At 34.0% G+C, this 19,984-nt stretch overlaps 1 long non-coding RNA gene and 1 pseudogene across 1 annotated transcript; both read left to right on the top strand.

Annotated features, from left to right (window-relative positions):
- Nucleotides 1-760: 760 nt before the first annotated feature.
- Nucleotides 761-10,120, top strand: LOC101262423 (ferric reduction oxidase 2-like; annotated as a pseudogene).
- A 565-nt stretch (nucleotides 10,121-10,685) lies between these two features.
- LOC101260942 (uncharacterized) lies at nucleotides 10,686-16,727 on the top strand. The gene is made up of 5 exons (XR_011221711.1): nucleotides 10,686-10,844; nucleotides 11,821-12,855; nucleotides 12,994-13,068; nucleotides 13,868-14,827; nucleotides 16,123-16,727. It is a non-coding gene; the product is annotated as an uncharacterized lncRNA (long non-coding RNA).
- The last annotated feature ends 3,257 nt before the right edge of the window (nucleotides 16,728-19,984 follow it).

The raw sequence follows: 19,984 nt of genomic DNA, 5'->3' as shown, positions 1-19,984 counted from the left end.
AAATATTTTATTTACATGAATAAATTTATTTTTTCGAATTATAATATTTTTTAAGTTATGCGCACTCATATTCTCAATTTCTAAAGAATTTGTGTACCACTAAAAATAAATTCCATTATCAAAGAGAGCAAATACTTAAAATCAATTCATTTGAATAATAACAAATTGAAAACCCGTGCAATGTTCAATTTTAAGGTGTAAATTATATTTTCTTAATTTCACATTAACTGAATTTGTGAGACAATGCATACCTATTTAGAAAAACATTTAAGAATATAATTTAAACCATTCCATTATTGTTCTTTTGTAAAATCACATGGGAGTCTTCTTTTCCTTTATTTAAACTTGTATTGAATTTCATCCATTTTTATATAAGAGTGAAGAGCCAAAAGACTAATAAAGAAAAGAGGAATGGATACCAAAGGAACTCTTGCTCAAAAAATGAGTTGGAATAAATCTTTTTGTTTTGTTGATTTTAATGATGCCCACAAACACATTTTATTTGCATTGGTTACCTCATCTTTATGTTAAACTCAATTCCACCTACTTTGGACAACAAGGTTTCATACCCTTTTATTTATTTCGTTATGTAACATGCGTGCTTGATTCTTTTTTACGAGGAATGATAGTGAAACTTGAAACAAGGACCTTTTGTGTTAGTTTTGTTACGTGTCATGTTAAATTGTGTGACTATTTTATTTTATGTAATTAGGTATGTAACATTCAATATCAATACACTACTCAATCATTTTTGGACTTCATGTTTTTTTTTTGTTTTGCGGGTTCAAACAATACATTTCCAGTTCTGTTCATTGCTACTTTGGGATGTATTTTCCTTCATTTAGTCAAGTATGGTAATGTACATGATGAGAGGTAGGTATTCATTGTTCTATTATGTCTTCTATGATGCATTTCTTTTATTTTCATTGTTGTTTTATGGTAACAGAACCTCAAAAGGCACTCGTTTCACCTTGTGGAGTCGACCAGCAATTACAAAAGGTCCTTTAGGCATTGTTTCATGGACAGAATTTGTGTTTCTTATTCATGTTCACTGCCCTTCTCATTTGGTCAATCTCATCTTATACACATGGCATGTTTAAGACAATCTGCAGCAATGATGGGAGTAAAAATGTAATATGTTACTGAAATCTTGAATTCTGTCTCTTGTTTTTATCATAATGGCAAGTGAAATTGATGATTGAGCAGATGGCAAGCTAAATTACGAAGTGTGGCTCTCATGCTAGGCCTTGTAGGAAACATCTGTCTAGCTTTTCTCTTCTTTCCAGTAACTAGTGTTGTTTTTATAGTAACCTGTATTTATAAGATTAACCAATGAACAGAAACAGAAATAAGATGAAGCAGAAAATACATAAAATACAAGAATTAATCCGAGTCCACAGAAATTACTGTGTGTCCTTAAGAAATTTAATCCCCTCACTGTACCCAAAGTTATGGATTAATTTCTCCCAAGATAAAACGGATTAAACCTGTTAAAGAAATAGCGGTACCTCAAACTTCTTTAACTTCAACGAACTTAAGAACAACAACAAGTCACACAGACTCAGTCGATCGACACTTTTATTTTATTTGAGAGAAAAAATAAATGCAGAAAAGGAAAATTTTTCAGTGTTTTAAAAAATCAAAAAATTGACTTCCTTTTATAGCCATTTTCAGCAAGGAACGTGTCTGTTCAGTGAAATCCGTTCAGACCCATTTTATCCATAAAATTGTGTCTTTTGGAAAAAATAACAACTTTTCGAAAAATTGTGTTTGTTAGGAAAATAACAACTTTTTGGAAAGTAACGACTTTTCGGAAAGAGTAACGTTTGCCCGCAAATTTATAAGAGATAATTTTAATAGGATTTATTAGTTTAACAAAAACTGATTAAATAAATTTTGTCCAAAAAATTTATCAATCAAATCATTTGCCAAATCCAAATCCAAATCCAAATCCAAATCCGAAGACGAGGCCGAGCGACGAGGACGGCGCGAGGGGGCATCTTCTTCTTAGCTCTTTAAGAAGTAATGGAAGTGTTTCCTTCTATAAGGACAACAATTTCCCTTTCTTTTGCCGATATGAGAAATGACTTTTCCTTTGCACTTTGCAAATGACTTTTCATTTTCCCTCCAAAGTAGTTCCCTCACTTTTCATATTCTCTCTTTTCTTTTCCCATTCACACTTGCTAAATCCCAACAATCCCCCACATGAATGGGGAAGGCTATTGTTAAAACATATGCATGAAAAAACTTGTGTGTCTTGTAGGTAAAGGTTAATCGTATCTGGATAAGTAGGTTTCCCTTTAAACTTTCCATAGTAAACATATATCGGATATATTCAGTCAATCGGTAGATTTGATATCTTTGAACCGTCAAGCTTTGATGTATACCTAGACAACATATGTCACACAATCAACCCTTGAACTGTTCTTAGTTCTCATTGTTTTGTTCGTTTCAGCCATGAACACATCTTGGATAGTAAGTGCTTCAAGAACTGGCCTTACCGAATTCTCCTTGAAGCGACTTACAATTCACACTTACATAGGTGATTTCTAAATGTGTTATCCCATAGATACAACATTTGATATTCCCTGTATCAAACTTAGAAACCATTAAAACGTTCTTATGTCTTTATCCTGGTTACTAAACATTGTCTCATCATGAGAATGGAGCATAAAATAATAATAATTTTTTCTTTTCCTTTGACAAGGTTGAACCGTCATAAATGACTTTGTTTTATCTCCTTGAACCTAGATCTTGGGATCTCCAGTCTTCTAGGTAGAGTTATCGCCACGATGACTTGTTCTCGGCCATAGTCCCATTCCTGTCGATGATTTCTCAATTCCCTCTCTATTTAGGCCTTTTGTAAGTGGATCCGACACATTATCTTTTGACTTCACATAGTCAATTGTGATAATTCCACTAGAGAGTAGTTGTCTCACAGAGTTATGTCTTTGTCTTATGTGACGAGACTTGCCGTTATACATAATGCTTCCAGCCCTTCCTATTGCAGCTTGTCTATCACAATGTATGCATATATGGACCATTTGTTTGGGCCAAAATGGAATATCTTCTAAGAAATTCCGGAGCCATTCAGCTTCTTCACCTGCTTTGTCTAAAGCAATGAATCCAGACTCCATTGTAAAGCGAGCTATACATGTTTGTTTGGATGATTTCCAAGATATTGCTCCTCCACCAATAGTAAAAACGTATCCACTTGTGGATTTTGTTTCAGTTGACCCAGTAATCCAATTTGCATCACTATATCCTTTTAGAACGGCTGGATATTTGTTGTAATGTAAAACATAGTTTTGAGTGTCATCTAAGTATCCCAAAACTCTCTTCATTGCCAACCAATGATTATGATTAAGATTACTTGTGTATCGACTCAGTTTACTGATAGCGCAAGCTATGTCTGGTCGTGTACAATTCATGACATACATTAAGCTTCCCAATACACTAGCATAGTCCAATTGAGACTGACTTTCACCTTTATTCTTTGCAAGATGAAGGTTTACATCAATTGGAGTCTTTGCCCTTTTAAAATTCAAAAATTTAAAATTTTCAAGTATCTTTTGAATATAAAGAGTTTGAGACAATTCTAGACCGTTAGGAGTTTTAAGAATTTTAATTCCTAATATCACATCAACAACTCCTAAATCTTTCATATCAAACTTACTAGCAAGCATACGCTTTGTAGCTTTTATATTAGCAACGTTTTTTCTCATTATAAGCATATCATCTACATATAGGCATAAAATAACTTCCTGATTTGGAGTATCTTTAATGTAAACACATTTATCACATTCATTGATCTTAAATCCATTTGACAACATGGTTTGATCAAACTTTGCATGCCATTGTTTTGGTGCTTGTTTTAGTCCATAAAGTGACTTAATAAGTTTGCACACTTTCTTTTCTTTACCAGGAACTAAAAAACCCTCAGACTGTTCTATGTAAATTTCCTCTTCAAGCTCTCCATTTAAGAAGGTTGTTTTCACATCCATTTGATGAATTTCAAGACCGTATACTGCAACTAGTGCAATTAACATCCGAATTGATGTAATCCTAGTCACTGGCGAGTATGTGTCAAAAGAATCAAGACCTTCTTTTTGTCTAAAATCTTTGACAACAAGTCTTGCTTTATATTTGTCAATAGTTCCATCGGCTTTCATCTTCCTTTTAAAGATCCATTTTGAACCCAAGGGGTTTGTTCCCCGGAGGAAGATAAACCAACTCCCAAGTATGATTGCTTAAGATTGATTCAATTTCACTATTAACAGCCTCCTTCCAAGAGGTTGAGTTGCTAGACAACATTTCTTCCTTTAATGTTTGAGGCTCATTTTCAAAAAGAAATGTTACAAAATCTGATCCAAATGAAGTAGATGTCTTTTGACGTTTGCTGCATCTTGGACTTTCTTCATTTTGTTCATTCTCTTTTGGTTCTTCTCTGGGTTGTTTAGATACACCACTAGATGACTCAAGTCTAGTTTTATACGGATAGATATGTTTAAAAAATTCAGCACTATCTGATTCCATTACCGTATTATCATGAATATTCGGATGTTCGGACTTATGAACCAAAAATCGACATGCCTTACTGTTTGTGGCGTATCCAATAAATACACAATCCACAGTCTTAGGTCCTATTTTTACCCTCTTAGGTATAGGAACTTGGACTTTGGCTAGACACCCTCACACTTTGAAATATTTCAAATTGGATTTTCTACCTTTCCATTTCTCATATGGAATTACATTTGTCTTTGAGTGAGGCACTCTGTTAAGTATCTGATTTGCTGTAAGGATAGCTTCCCCCGTAAGTTATGTGGTAAACCTGAACTTATAAGTAATGCATTCATCATTTCTTTTAAAGTTTGGTTTTTCTTTTCTACAATTCCATTAGACTGAGGAGAGTAGGGAGCAGTAGTTTGATGGATTATTCTATTTTCTAAACATATTTCTGCAAATGGAGATTCATATTCTCCACCTCTATCACTTCTGATCATTTTGATCTTTTTATCTAACTGATTTTCAACTTCAGTTTTATATTGCCTAAATGCATCTATTGCTTCATCCTTACTATTTAACAAATAGACATAACAATATTTAGTGCAATCGTCAATAAAATTTATGAAATACTTTTTCCCACCACGTGATGGTGTTGACTTCATGTCACAAATATCAGTGTGAATCAATTCTAAAGGATTTGAATTCCTTTCAACAGATTTATAAGAATACATAGCATACTTAGATTCAACACAAATTTGACATTTTGATTTATTGCACTCAAATTTTGACAAAATATTTAAGTTAATCAGTTTTCGCAAGGTTTTGTTATTAACGTGTCCCAAACGTTCATGCCATAAACATTTAGACTCAAGCAAGTAAGAAGAAGCAAAATCTTTATTCATATCAACTGCAATTACATTGAGTTTGAAAAGGCCATCACTAAGGTAGCCTTTTCCTACATACATATCATTTTTGCTTACTACTAATTTATCAGAAACAAATACACATTTAAATCCATTCTTGGTCAGAACTGGAATTGAAACTAAATTCTTTTTCAATTCTGGAACATATGAGACCCTATTCAAAGTCACCACCTTGCTTAATGTCATCTTTAATAGGACTTTGCCAGTTCCTTCCACCGTTGCAACAGCGGAGTTTGCCATAAACAATTTTTCATCTGTAAGTGCTGGAGTATATGATGAAAATAATTCTTTGTTGGCACAAACGTGACATGAGGCACCAGAATCTATCCACCATTCTCTTGGATTTCCAACCAAGTTACATTCTGAAAATATTGCACAGAGATCATCCATTTCTCATTTGGATTCAACCAAGTTTGCTTGATCCTTCTTTTTCTTGTCCTTCTTAGGACCCCGACATTCATTAGCCCTATGACCATATTTACCACAATTAAAGCAGTTTCCATTGAAATTCTTCTTAGGAGGATTGCTTTTTGGACCAGATGCTTTCTTTCTTTTCTTTAATTTTGTGGGATTTTCTTCAACCAAATTTACTCCAGATATTGCTGAATTACCACATGACCTCTTTTCTGCAGCCTTATTATCCTCTTCGATTCTCAACCTTACTATAAGATCTTCAACAGTCATCTCCTTGCGTTTGTGTTTCAAGTAATTTTTGAAGTCCTTCCATAATGGAGGTAATTTTTCAATAATTGCAGCCACTTGAAAAACATCATTCACAATCAATCCTTCAGCAAGGAGATCATGGATTATGACCTGCAATTCTTGAACTTGGGTGACGACAGTCTTACTGTCTATCATCTTATAATCCAGAAATTTTTCCACAATGAATTTCTTTATTCCGGCAGCTTCTGTTTTGTACTTCTTTTCTAAAGCATCCCAGAGTTCTTTTGAAGTTTTGGCATTGCTGTACACATTGTACAGATCATCTTGCATACCACTCAAAATATAATTTTTACACAAAAAATCTGAGTGTGTCCATGCTTCTGTTACCAAGAATCGTTCATCAGCCGGAGTTTCATCTGACATAAAAGGAACATTCTCATTAATGAACTTCTGCAAACTCAATGTAGTGAGATAGAAGAACATCTTTTGCTGCCATCTCTTAAAGTCGACTCCAGAAAACTTTGCATGTTTCTCAGTCGGCGCTAAGGCAGCATTTGAACGATTATGTGCAACCGTTGTTGTTGCAGCACTTACTGTTCCAGCATTTGTTTGACTTGAATTAGTCATTTTTTTTGTCAGAAATGGCAGATAAGTTAAGTATTTGAAATACTAACAGTAAAGAACAAATTTTTACACAAAATGTTTCTGATTTAACGATAAAGATTTTATGTTCTTTTAATCGTTAATCGAATGAATTTTAAAAATTCAAACATAGTAGAAAACCATAAAGGTTTTAATCTCCAGAAACCTCAAATACAGAAACTGTTAAATTTCTTAATATTGTTATTCTAATAGTAACGTGTATTTATAAGGTTAACCAATGAACAGAAACAGATATAAGACGAAGCATAAAATACATAAAATACAAGAATTAATTCGAGTCCACAGAAACTACTGTGTGTCCTTTAGAAATTTAATCCCCTCACTGTACCCAAGGTTATGGATTAATTTCTCCCAAGATAAAACATATTAAACCTGTTAAAGAAATAGCGGTACCTCAAACTTCTTTAGCTTCAACGAACTTAAGAACCACAACAAGTCACACAGACTCAGTCGATCGACGCTTTTATTTTATTTGAGAGAAAAAATAAATGCAGAGAAGGAAAATTTTTCAGTGTTTTAAAAAATCAAAAAATTGACTTCCTTTTATAGCCATTTTCAGCAAGGAACGTGTCTGTTCAGTGAAATCCGTTCAGACCCATTTTATCCAGAAAATTGTGTCTTTTGGAAAAAATAACAACTTTTCAAAAAATTGTGTTTGTTAGGAAAATAACAACTTTTTGGAAAGTAACGACTTTTCGGAAAGAGTAACGTTTGCCCGCAAATTTATAAGAGATAATTTTAACAGGATTTATTAGTTTAACAAAAACTGATTAAATAAATTTTGTCCAAAAAATTTATCAATCAAATCATTTGCCAAATCCAAATCCAAATCCGAAGCCGAAGACGAGGCCGAGCTTCTTAGCTCTTTAAGAAGTAATGGAAGTGTTTCCTTCTATAAGGACAACAATTTCCCTTTCTTTTGCCGATATGAGAAATGACTTTTCCTTTGCACTTTGCAAATGACTTTTCATTTTCCCTCTAAAGTAGTTCCCTCACTTTTCATATTCTCTCTTTTCTTTTCCTATTCACACTTGCTAAATCCCAACTACTAGAGGATCATCCATTTTGCGTCTCTTCGGACTTAAATAAATTTTGTCCAAACAATTTATCAATCAAATAATTTGCCGAAGCCGAAGCTGAAGTCGAGGCCGTACGAGCGACGACGACGGCGCGAGGAGACATCATGAAAGAGTTTTTTTCTACAAGGACAACAATTTCCCTTTCTTTTGCCGATATGAGAGAAATGACTTTTCATTTGCACTTTGCAAATGACTTTTCATTTTTCCTCCAAAGTAGTTCCCTCACTTTTCATATTCTCTCTTTTCTTTTCTCATTCATACTTGCTAAATCCCAACAACTAGAGGATCATCCATTTTGCGACTCTTTGGACTTACATCAGAGTCCAGTGTTAAGTATCATATTTGGCTTGGGAATGCTGTCATGGCTCTCTTCACTGCTCATGGTTTATGTTTCATAATCTTCTGGGCTGATACTCATCAGCTTGAATATGAAAATAGAGCAGTACATAGGTGACCTACTTACAATTTGTTTTACAAAAAATGCAGATCATGGAGTGGAATAAAGTTGGAATTTCCATTGTTACTGGAGAAGTGTCTTTGTTTGCAGGAATAGCTATGTGGATGACAAGTTTCCTGCGAGCTTTTTTTCTATACACATCATCTCTACATTATCTTCCTAGGTATTCCATGTTGGATTTATCTACTCCTGCATCACTCCTCCTGGATTTTACCTCTTCTTGATTGACTGGTATTTGAGATTCTTACAATCCCTACAATGTGTTTCCTTGGTTTCTGCACGTGTTTTACCTTGCCAAGCAGTGGAGCTGAACTTCTCTAAAAGTCCAGGTGATTAACTCACTTTATGGTACAATGGAATTTGAATCTATCGTTCTCACGGTGTATTTTTCTATTCTGATTTCAGGGATAAGGTACAATCCAACGAGTTCAGTTTTCATAAATGTTCCTAGTATTTTAAAGTTGCAGTGGCATCCATTTACAGTGACTTCCAACAGTAACATGGAACCTGAGAAACTCAGCATTGTCATAAAAAGTGAAGGGAAATGGTCTCAGAAACTGTTTGAAAAGCTCTCATCAACTACACCAGGACACCATCTTCAAGTTTCCATAGAGGGTCCTTATGGACCGAGTTCAACCCAATTCTTGAGGTATCAAACAAATTAATTTCTCAGATGATCACTCAACTAACCATTATTATCTCAGAAAGAGAGTCACTTTCTTTGTTGAAGAAAATTGAAATCAAGAAGAATGATGACTTCTGAGAAAATTGAATATTAGTTTAGTGAAAATCTACCCGATATCAAACTGTAGATGGAACATCTACTTTTGGTTTAAAAAAATTCTTACTCAATGTGGAAAATTGCTTGCAGACATGATATGCTAATTATGGTGAGTGGAGGCAGTGGCATAACTCCTTTTATATCAATCATCAGAGAGCTGATTTATATTGCTGGTTCAACAAGCTGCAAGATCCCAAAAGTTCTCCTTGTTGCAGCTTTCAAGAAATCAACGAATCTCGCCATGCTGGAACTTCTCCTTCCTCTTTCAGGAACCAACTATAATATTTTGCGACTGCAGATACAGACTGAAGCATATGTAACACGAGAGACAGAACCTCTAAAAGACAACCAGAAGTTCCTCAAAACACTATGGCTTAAGCCCAATGCATCAGAAAGACCAGTTTCCGCAGTTTTAGGCCAGAACAATTGGCTTTGTCTTGTAGCTATAATCATATCCTCTTCCCTCATGTTTCTTCTGCTCATTGGCATTCTGAACAGATATGACATATACATAACACGGGGATGATATATTCGTATTCAGAAAGAGCAGCTCTCAGTACATTGCATTTATGTGTCTATAGCTGTAACAACATCAACTGCCTCTGTTTGGAATATGAAACAGAAGGAAGGCTAAGGAAATGGTGCAGATTCAGATTAACGACATACCAACACCGATGACTTCTCCAGGTCCAGGCTCATGGTTTAACAACACGGATATAGAGCTGGAAATTCTACCCTTTCAAACGTTTACTTGACCAACACAAGTACACTATGGTGTAAGGCCTAATCTAAAAAGTATGTAAAGCTTTAACTCTTTGCTCTTTTTACTACTAGCTAAGATAAGAAGCACAAGTACATTGTTTCAATGAATTATCTGATATTTTCATTTCTCAAACATAGGAATATTTGTTTTGCAGAGATAGTTACAGAGTGTGAAGAATCAATTTTTGTTAGTGGTCCAAGAAGAATGAAGCAAGAAATAGCTATCATTTGTTCAGCCTCTGTGGCCACCAACCTTCATTTTGAATCCATTAGCTTTAGCTGGTAATACATGAAGAGTAAGTCCGTGATTGAAACTCTGAGAAATTGTATTAACACTTTATCAAAATATATTAATACAACTTGAATTCAATATTATATATTACTATAAATTCAACGTTATTATTTTAGAACAAATATAATATCTTTGTAACAACATAAACTAATCTAATGCAGTGAAATGTATGAAATTCACATATAATACTTTTAATATATTTGTATTAAAAATGTTTCAGTAAGAATAAAAATAGTACTACTAATATTCGTAATTAAGATTTATTATATCTTAAATTAAATAGTCTTCGAAGGACAAAAAGGAAGTTGTGATTTCTTAACAGATAAAAAAGGAAAATGTACAAGTATCCTTCAATCTATATCTGAAATTTCCCTAGACTTATTTTATTAGTAATTTTCTATCTCTTTTCGGCTACGTGACATTAGCTTGACAAAAAAAGTCAATCAACATTGGGCCCAAAAGATAGTGCCACGTAGGTCGAAAAGGGTAGAAAATTATTAATAAAATAAATTCATGATCAGTGTGTCTCCAACATTTCGGGCATAGATTGAGGTGGTAGCATTATCCCAAAAACAAATTAAAATTTTCTCATATAAATTTTGGTGAATACCCTTTTTCAGGGATTTTGTCTTCTTGCTCGTCAACACCATTGCAGGTTTCTCTTCGAATTTCTCAATCTCTTTTCAGCTCCTTATTCCTACGATTCCCTAACGAAAATGTAATTGCGACTGTCAAAATTGCTGTTTAATGTATTTTCGTGTTGTTGTATCTTCTACTTTTTCGTCAACACCTTCATATTCCTGATAAGTTTGTCTGCATCTTTTTTATCTCTCCCGCATTTTTATTTGTATAAGTATTTCACATTTACGATGAAATTTAAGAAAATTGACCCACCACTTCTTATTCTGGACAAAGGAATCCTGTCTAGTTCACTAATTCGGCGGAAGATACTGAATTTTTGTATTTGAAAAAGATTTTCGTAGGGATCTCTGAAGTAGATGGTGGTTGATAAAGAACTCTTTGATCATAATTTCCCGTATGAATACTGCGTCGAACATGAAACTTGTGGTTGGTAGTAAAACACCGATTCGCTCGTTGAGACCTAATTCGATCTTCATAGAGGTCTCGAGATATTTTCTTACGAAGTTTTGTTATAGCATCTATAACCGCTTCCGGTTTAGGTGGACAACCTGGCAAATATACATCTACAGGAATTAGCTTATCGACTCCCCGAACAGTACTATAAGAATCGGTACTTGAATTACTTTGGCTTAAAATAAGTAGATACAAAAATAAGCTAAATAAGAATGTTTATGAGCTATTAGCTCACACAATATGTATAAGTTTCGTCTTTTATTTGATGATAATGTCCCGTAAAATAATGCATTTTGTATAGTTGATCATATGGATTGTGTATGTATTGTCTGCTTATTTTGGGTGCTGCATAGAGGACTGTATGTTCAACTTATATGATGATTGATGAGCTCCGTATTATACCGAAATGGATTTTGAGTTAATTTATAGATCAGTTAAGTTGGTGATAACCATTACAATAACTAAGGAAGGACATTCTTTATGCATTCAGTTTATAGTTTATTGCAATAGTGGTTTGGTTGCATGATGAATCTATTTGATAATATGATGTGTTTGATTGATGGTGTTTGTTAACGATGGTAATGACATGACTTTGGCAGGTTGAAAAGTGGATGTTATAACAAATAGTAAATGAACAACACTTCTGCAGGGCCATCCTCAAAAGCAGCAAGAGTAGGAGCAGCACAACCTTTAGAAAGTTCACTAAAAAGGAAACCGCGATGTTTCAGAAATACCATCAGTGACTATATATAGATGTGATAATAATATTAAATAACTTCACTGTGTTTAATTTTTTAACATTTCTTTTATTTATTACACAATGAAACACATAATGTATGGTTTTGGAGATGTTATCAATGCAAGATGCCTCTCTGTTTCACCTGTTCATCTTTTCTTTGTTTTCATCTGTGTATGTTCATGGTGTTTATCCTCATGGATGGTTATGCTTATCACATGCTGCTATTGCCTAGTTTTTTTTGTTACGCATTGATAGTGGGGAAATTTGCAGGTTGTGGGGGTCCAGATTGAATATGGTTTTTGCTTAATGCTTTCTGTTTAACGACGTGCTAATAACACCATTCTCTGTCTATGTGAAATACTTTAATCTTCTTAGTTACAGTTCTAAACTTATGTCTTGGTTCTAGAAATAGCAATAATATTTGGAGGGGCTTTTGGGAGGACTGAGGACCTGTGCTAATTCTTAGGAAGGAACAGAAATTCATGAGTTGGGAGTTTAGTAATGATATTGTTTGGTTATTATTAAAAAAATATAACCTTCTTTGCTGGAGTACGGTCCTGTTTCTGTTTTACTGCATCTTGTTTACCCTGCTCTCCATTATAAAATGGAGATTATTTTGCTGGAAGAATTCCTTCTTGCTATTTTCCTCATGTGGTTTTATGTTTATTGTTTCGTATTTAGTCAACTGATACTGGACTTCCAAAGGAATTGGCAAGTAATGCCTTGAAAACATCAAAATTTTAGTCTGAAAGTTGCACTGATTCTGTTTTTCTATGAGTTATTTGTATTATTTCATCACTTAATCTTTACTAAGCTTCTAGTGCTGCACTATCATACAATTTCAGAAATTGTGAAACTTGTGGAAGACATTGTGGTGGATTATGTCACTAATATGGTGAGTTAAATTTACTAGTATCCAGTGCTATTCCTCTTGCATTAAGCTTTGCATTTTACACAATTTAGTTTCTAGTAATATTTGATTGTAAATGAAACATGCATTTGGTCCTACCATTTTAGCTTTCAACTTGCGTAGGCGCACAAAGCTCAGGATATTGCAACCAAAAGAGGGAAGCTTTTGACAGAGGACTTTCTGTTCTTAATTAGAAAGGTAGGTCTTCTCGTGTACTCAACATGCATACGTATACGTATATCTGCATCTGACTATTCATTTGTAGCAATATGGTGAATATTTCATTGAAAAATGTCCTTCCTAATTTTGCTCAATGAGAGGTCTGTGAGTTTTCTATATTATTTTCAATTGAACTTCAAGGAAAATATTAGAACCTGCTGATTAGTGGTACAAACCCATATACAAGTTTCTGGATATATAGCCCAAGTGTAGTTGGACAGAAGCCTACTTACTAGTTCAAGGTTTTATTTGTTGCAACTATTTTGGCTTACCTCATGCGTGTTAATACTGTTCTCACACTGAGTAGTTGGTTTTATTATGATATATCATAGTTTAACATGTATCACCATAATAGAATCAATTTCATGTATGCTTGTGCATGATAAATATCTTCTCTTTTTGCCTAGTTCAATGCTTCCATGCCAACTAGAAATGCTGAGAATAGTCAGCTTCTTACTATGTTGATTTAAGTCGCATAGACTCTTCAATTTTGTTGTTGTATTCGGTCAACCCACCTTGGATAATTTGACCATAGTGCATGGACATTTTTTTTGATGGGGGGGGGGGGGGGGGGGTTTGAGATTTTGATTTCGTCAATATCTTCAATTTATGCTTGACCTGTACCCTTGAATCTTAAAATTTAGATTTTGCCGAATTTCAAGCAACTTAGATGTCGATCACTAAAACAACAAATTTCCCCCAACTTTTGGTTGGAGAATTAGGGTGGGAGATTGTGGTGCTGCCTTTGGCCTTATTTTCTATTGTTTGTACTGTGCAGGATTCGGTGAAACTTAACCTGTGTAGAGAACTATTGACCATGCATGAGGATCTGAAAGAAGCTCAAAAGGCTTTCGAGTTCGATCAAGAGGAATTGGCACACATGAGTGAGGGGGAAGTGTGAGGTTATGATGTTACTTGAGAATGCCATATTGAGTGGGCACCATAGGACAAGTATACAATTTACAGAAGTATGCAAAATAGATGGTTGAGTCACCTTATAGTTGTTGCGCTTAGAGCTGTCTAACCTTTGTTCAATTACCTATCTTCTTAAAACATACTTTCCTTTAGGGTACGAGTGAAATGTTGATAGTGTCATTAAATACTTGTCAAATAACATGTGTCATTCTTTTAAAAATTGACTAAAAAGAAAAGTGTGTCATATAAATATAAATTAGTATACAGAAAGTATTACATTAGGCTAATCTTGGAAAATGGTCTCTCTCTCTCTCTTTCACACACACACACAAATACACACATTATGATCTATTTAAAATAGAATTAGAAAGGTGTTGGGCTCTTTGGTGTGACTCTTTCAACTTTAACAACCCGTTGAAGAGGCCACACAACATGAGTAACCTTTCCACAAACCAAACCCAGAGGGATCTGAAAAATGAAAGTATTTTCAAGTCAATCAAATGAACTTATTGCAAATAATTTAACATTAGAATGTCACTGTACACTAAAGGGTCTTCACTTTTATTTGAATTTTAACCATAAGATCTAGCTACATTACTTGAAGTTATTCTAATGTAACCTTGTATTAACTTTACTCAAGTGTATGAGATTCTCTTGATACTAAATTCCTCTTCAATTAGTAGTGGAGTATGGACTAATATTTAACGTACAGGGCCAATCGTTCTCGAGTCCAAGATCCAATCCTAATTGTTGCCTTCAACCCAACAATCTCCTTCATAGATCACTACTGCATCATAACGAGGGGTACTTACCAAATCACCTGGTAAGGCCGTTATTCTCTCTATATTTTTCTCTTTATGATTAGTTGGAGAGCTGAAATGTATGTCAACTTATAATATGGATTGATATACTAAAGTAACATCTTCAAAGGCCACCAAGAACATAACATTCAAAGAAGAGCAACACGCGAAAACCCTTAAAGTATCACAAAGTATAGTTTCAAATGCACTTCACTAGTTCAAGAATGACGAATGAGTATTTCACCATTAGCGTAATGAAAATAACAGAGATTTTGATCTTACTTTAGATTTTCTCTTTACAAGAGGTTCTACATAAACTCCATATATATGTGTACTTCTTTCCATGAATAATGACTTGCTTTAATAACTTTTTATATGAATGCATGAGCATAAACTCAATTCTAGGAGCTTTTTAGTAGTAGGTGAGCTATTGGAAATCTATGAAAGTCGCAGGAGCTATATCATAAAAAATAAGAGCAGCTACCTGAAGACAACCACATTGTCGAAGGAGAAGTTGTATTTTTTTTAGACAAAGTTTCTCCACTTCTGCATCACAACAACTGATTTAGAGTTTTGATGTTGTTTGCAGCAGGAAATATTAAAACTTAAAGAGAGGAAATTAAAATAAGTAGTTATGAGTCAAGGATCTCACTGTCATCATATGGACTAAATGTGGGAGATATTGAAATTCCACCAACATGAACAATACTAGCATAACAATCAGTGCTGTCAGGTGAAACAACTCTTGGCTAAACTCCAGACGAAGTTCACAGTTGCCATATTTGTGTCACCTAAGTCATTTACACACACTGTTAAAAAACCAAGAAGAAAGTTAAAAAAAAAGATCTATAAATAATGTCTTTCCAAAGTAAAAGCAAGTAAACCTCTAGAGAGTAAATAGCCAAAAACATTCCTCATTTATACCTCAAACTTAAACTATATCCTTATACTTTATACTACATAATGAACACAAAACATCCCTAAACTATCATCAAAACTTGCTACTTACATCACTATGTTAGAATCTGTCAAGAAGCTAACGCCCTCAACCAATAACTGCTACATCTGTTCTTCACTTCAGCCATGGACCAATGCACACGTAAATTCGATAGGTCGTACAAATTATGTTTCTTGATCGACAATGTTATGATCGGCAAAAAGATGTATAATGGATCAAATCGTGTTGTATAAGAGGGAATTGATCTAATAGTAATGTCATTGAAATAGATGTGATTTTTCGTTGTTGATGAGGAAGCTCGTAGTCACCATGTTTCAGAGTTCAGGTGAGTATAGGATAACCTCCGCTTCAATTTAATAGGCCACAAAACTACACTGAAGAGGTAAACTACACTAAGCAAGTCTCATATGACGAGCTTGGCCGAGCAAACATGTAGGGGGACTTTGAACTTATGATCCCCATTTCGGTTCATCTGTCCAACCAGCTCAACCACTCTTGCGGGTATCATTGAAAAGGTAAAATTATCTCAAAATTTTGAACATCGAATCACTAATCATCATACTTGATTGATGCTTCATGGCTCATGTATAACATGTATCATTATTAATTTTAATGCAAGCCTATATTGCTTCTAATATATGCATCCTTTGCAACACCCAGAGAAAATATATGCTCAATAATTACCAATTTTCATTGATCAAGTAACAAATTTCAGTGACCTGTTGAATTTGGTGGAACACATGCACTGATCAATGGCTAAGGTGAAGAACCAATGTAGCAATTTTGTATTGAAGTTGTTCGTTTCTGGGAAGAATCTGACAAAGGGATGTAAGTTAAATTCGTTTTGGATAGTTTAGGGATGATTTTTGTTCATTATATAGTGCAATGATGTAATTTAAGTTTGAGGTAAAAGAGATGTTTTTGGCCATTGTTTATGAATGATTTTTGTTCGTGGAAATCATGTTTGTAAGGTTGGATGTTCTTTTATCCATTGTTCCAAATTCTTAGATTCAATATTTATAGTGACGGACTCGGGATTTTCATTTACGAGGTTCAGAAAATAAAAATATAAACATGTCAATAAGCCTTTAGAAATAGAAAAATCGGGAACGTATAAGTTAATTTTAGAGGGTCTAGTCACTGCGCCATCAATTTCTGTTTGTTATTACGGATTCAATATATATCAACAGAAATACAGAAATTTTACCATTGAGGGTTGGGTGAATCCATGTGGGTCTATCCCTGAATATGCATGTCAATCAATCACAAGCATGATTTTGAATTTTTGATTTATCAGTAGTATTGTCACCAAAGATGATTTGTTAGGAACTCTAAGTAAACATGTTTCACATACAACTAAATCATCTGAATGCTTGAATTGTTAGAGATCGATGACACTTTCCGGCAAGGGGAAGGAAAAACGAGGACGAAATTATAAGGCGGAGAATCAAATCATAACAACTGAGCTATTAAGATTCCTCATTTCTTTGTTGTTGAATACATCTAAACATTTTTGTGCGACTTTGTTTGTATGAGATATTTACAGGTCAGACTTAATACATAAATACGTCTTTTAACTTGACCTCAACTCATATTTATGCTCTTCATATTTTAGTGTGCATAAGTAGACACTTAAATTTGCATAAAGTTGAACAAATAAACATACCGTCTTATGTAGAATCCTACATGACAATTTGTATTCTATCTACCTAATGTCCTATGTGTATTATACAGCGTAGAACTCGTGTGTATACTTGTTCAACTTTATACATGTTCAAATGTATAATTGTGTTCATTCAAAATTGAAGGATATAAATCTGAGATGTGACCAAATAAAAGCTTATATTTATATATTATGTCATGTTTTTAATTTGCACTAATGAGTACTAATAATTTCCATAAGCCTTCCCTTGTAATCACGAAGCTGCAACATGAAGAAATATTGAACTATAACTCAGATAAATGGGCTAAACATACAACTAGTTCCTTACTTTTACTAGTTAGTCAGAGATAATAATCAAAAACAGTGAAAAGACGTATTTTGAAAGATGGCAAAGTTGCATCAAACAGCCAACGTCAACGTGTTCCAGCGAATTCAAGGTTGCAAAACCAAGTTCAATCGAGAAATGTTATATGGCAAAGCGTATAGAAAAGTATTAACATGGTTTCCTAAAGTTCAAAACGTATGTTCCCATTTAATCAGGAGTTCTACGTGAAGAGGGACTTCGAATTTAGAGGCGGCAGTGATGAAGAAGTCCAAGTAGAGTTTGGTTTACAAACGCGTTTGAATTGGCGTCTAAGTACAAGTTCAACAACACAAAAATTTATTTAAGGAAATTATGTTTTCTTATTAAACAAGAACGTGTTTTCTTATCTATTTAAGGAAAAGGTTTTGTTAAAACCAAGTTGAAGTTGACGTTCTGTAAAAAGGAAAAAAAGAAGTCCAAGTTGAGTTCAACAAGGATTTGTAGAGGCAAAGACAAAGTTCAATCAAACAAGAACTTGCTGAATTTGTGATCTATAAATAGGGAGTTATTTTCATCAGAAAGAATTGCGCACTTACATAGAGAGAAGATCAAAACACGATCAGGAGGTTTGAGATACTTTTTGAGAATTTGTTAGGAGTGTTACAATTTGTGAGAAAAAATTGTAAGATTGTATTCAAGAGTCTTGTTTACAATCTGAGTTTTGTGAGTAGGAGTTGTTCAACAAGTTGTAAAACTTGAAAAAACATTAGAAGATATAAAACTGGGGGGTTCAGGTTCTTTGGGTAGCTTGAAATAAGAGTTCATAATTTCTTAGCTTAGATTAGAGTTTATAGTTCCTCTAGGAATTAGAGTTTATAATTCCTTAAATTACATAGTTTTGTAATCGTTGTATTGTTTGAACTTTATAAATAATACAAAGTGTTACTCAAATTATTTATCATTAAATTTCAAACAAACAAAAACACGTTGCCTGTATGTGTTCCTTTGAAGAATTCAGGAGGGTGAAATTCCAACAATTGGTATCAGAGCAGGTTATCTTTGAAGAGTTTAATAAATCAAGATAAGATCATTATGAATTCTGTACCTCCTCTTGGGCATGGCCAAGGGTAACACTTCAACAAACCACCATTATTTAATGGTGAATACTACTCTTGGTGGAAGACAAGGATGATAGACTTCATTAAAGCTAAATATTACAAACTATGGGTCAGAATTACTAATGAATCATTAATTCATACTATTGCTGATAGTGAAGGAAATAAGGTACCTAAACCTACAAAAAAATACGGAGAAGCTGACTACAAGATGCTAGGGAAGAATGCAAAAGCAAAGTGCATTCTCGTATGTGGACTAGGACCTGATGAGTTTAACCGCATCTCTAGTTGTACTACTTCTGCAAAACAAATATGGATACTTTAAAAAACGCTCACGAAGGTACAACTCAAGTTCGTAAACTTATAATTGCCAGACATTGTTCTGAATATGAAGCCTTCAATATGAAATCCGGATAATCACTTCAAGATATGATTACCAGATTTACCAATATTGCAAATGAGTTAATATCCTAGGGAAAAGTATACACCATTGAGGAACAGGTAGACGAAGTACCAAGGACTCTTCCTAGATCATGGGAAATAAAAGTTACTGCAATCAGAGAAGCCAAGGATCTAACCAATATGACTTTGGATTAATTAGTAGGAAATCTCAAAACTTATGAGATGAAGGTTGACAAAAGAGGTGAAGGAAACAAAGAGAAAAATCTTAGATTTAAAGCAACTGAAAGTGATGAATAAGATATCGATGATGATGAATTGGCACTGATAAGTAGAAACTTCAAGAAATTCTTCAAAGGGGCTTAAATTCTGGAAAAAAAAGGTAACACACACTAAAGAAAAGAATACAGAGAAACCACAGAGTGAAGGATTCTTCAAGTGTAAAAAAACTGACCATCAAATTAAGAATTATCTTATGTGGGAGGTAGAAAGGAGAAAAGAAAGAGATTAAAAGGAGAAAAGAGAACTTTTAAACAAAATAAAAAATAAAGAGAAGGAGCAAGCGATGTATGCTGCCTGGGGAATAGGTTCAGTGAGGTATGACGAAGATAATGAGGACCTCGTGTTGATGACCTTAGAAGAATAAGAAACTAAACCTAAATCAGACTCTGAAGGAATTGAGGTAAATCATTTTGATTTAAAAGATAAACTAGAAAAATTCTCTAAGAAAAAACTATCCTT

Source organism: Solanum lycopersicum, chromosome 6, assembly GCF_036512215.1.
Source record: "Solanum lycopersicum chromosome 6, SLM_r2.1".
Classification (NCBI taxonomy): Eukaryota; Viridiplantae; Streptophyta; class Magnoliopsida; order Solanales; family Solanaceae; genus Solanum; species Solanum lycopersicum.
The sequence above is the reverse complement of the archived record's forward strand: the minus strand, read 5'-3'. Positions and strand labels throughout refer to the sequence as shown.